General features: G+C 47.4%; 1 non-coding gene across 1 annotated transcript; it reads right to left on the bottom strand.

Moving 5' to 3' along the window:
- Nucleotides 1–595: 595 nt before the first annotated feature.
- TRNAN-AUU (transfer RNA asparagine (anticodon AUU)) lies at nucleotides 596–668 on the bottom strand. Its single transcript has one exon. It is a non-coding gene; the product is annotated as a tRNA-Asn (tRNA).
- Between the last annotated feature and the right edge of the window lie 367 nt (nucleotides 669–1035).

Here is a 1035-nt window from a genome sequence, read left to right as displayed (position 1 = left end):
AAAACACCGCTCCCGGGTGGGCTCGAACCACCAACCTATTAGTTAACAGCCGAACGCGCTAACCATTGAGCCACGGAAGCTCAGAAATTAAATGGTTGTCACGTATTGTGGAAAAGATATGACTTTTTACGTCACATCTGAGACCTCACAATACCGCTCCCGGATGGGCTCGAACCACCAACCTTTCGGTTAACAGCCGCAAGCGCTAACCATTGCACGACGGAAGCTCAGAAATTAAATGGTTGTCAGGTATTGTGGAAAAACTTTGACTTTTTACGTCACATCTGAGACCTCACAACACCGCTCCCGGATGGGCTCGTACCACCAACCTTTCGGTTAACAACCGAACGCGCTAACCATTGCGTCACGGAAGCCCAAAAATTATATGGTCGTCAGGTATTGTGGAAAAACTTTGGCTTTTTACGTTTCATTTGAGATCCCTAAATACCGCTCCCGGGTGGGCTCGAACGACCAACCTTTCGGTTAACATCTAAACGCGTTAACCATTGCGCAACGGAAGCCCAAAAATTAAATGTTCGTCAGGTATTGTGGAAAAACTTTGACTTTTTACGTCACATCTGAGACCTCACAACACCGCTCCCGGATGGGCTCGAACCACCAACCTTTCGGTTAATAGCCGCACGCGCTAACCATTGCGCCACGGAAGCTCAGAAATTATATGGTTGTCAGGTATTGTGGAAAAACTTTGGCTTTTTACGTTACATATGAGATCCCAAAACACCGCTCCCGGGTGGGCTCGAACCACCAACCTTTCGGTTAACAGCCGAACGCGCTAACCATTGCGCCACGGAAGCCCAAAAACTAAATGGTCGTCAGGTATTGTGGAAAAACTTTGGCTTTTTACGTTACATTTGAGATCCCAAAACACCGCTCCCGGGTGGGCTCGAACCACCAACCTATTAGTTAACAGCCGAAGGCGCTAACCATTGAGCCACGTAAGCTCAGAAATTAAATGGTTGTCACGTATTGTGGAAAAGATATGACTTTTCACGCTACTTCTGAGACCCCACAACA

Source organism: Phalangium opilio, unplaced genomic scaffold (assembly GCF_054372755.1).
Source record: "Phalangium opilio isolate 3A_F unplaced genomic scaffold, DU_Popi_V2 ptg000002l_1, whole genome shotgun sequence".
In the NCBI taxonomy this organism is placed as follows: Eukaryota; Metazoa; Arthropoda; class Arachnida; order Opiliones; family Phalangiidae; genus Phalangium; species Phalangium opilio.
The sequence above is the reverse complement of the archived record's forward strand: the minus strand, read 5'-3'. Positions and strand labels throughout refer to the sequence as shown.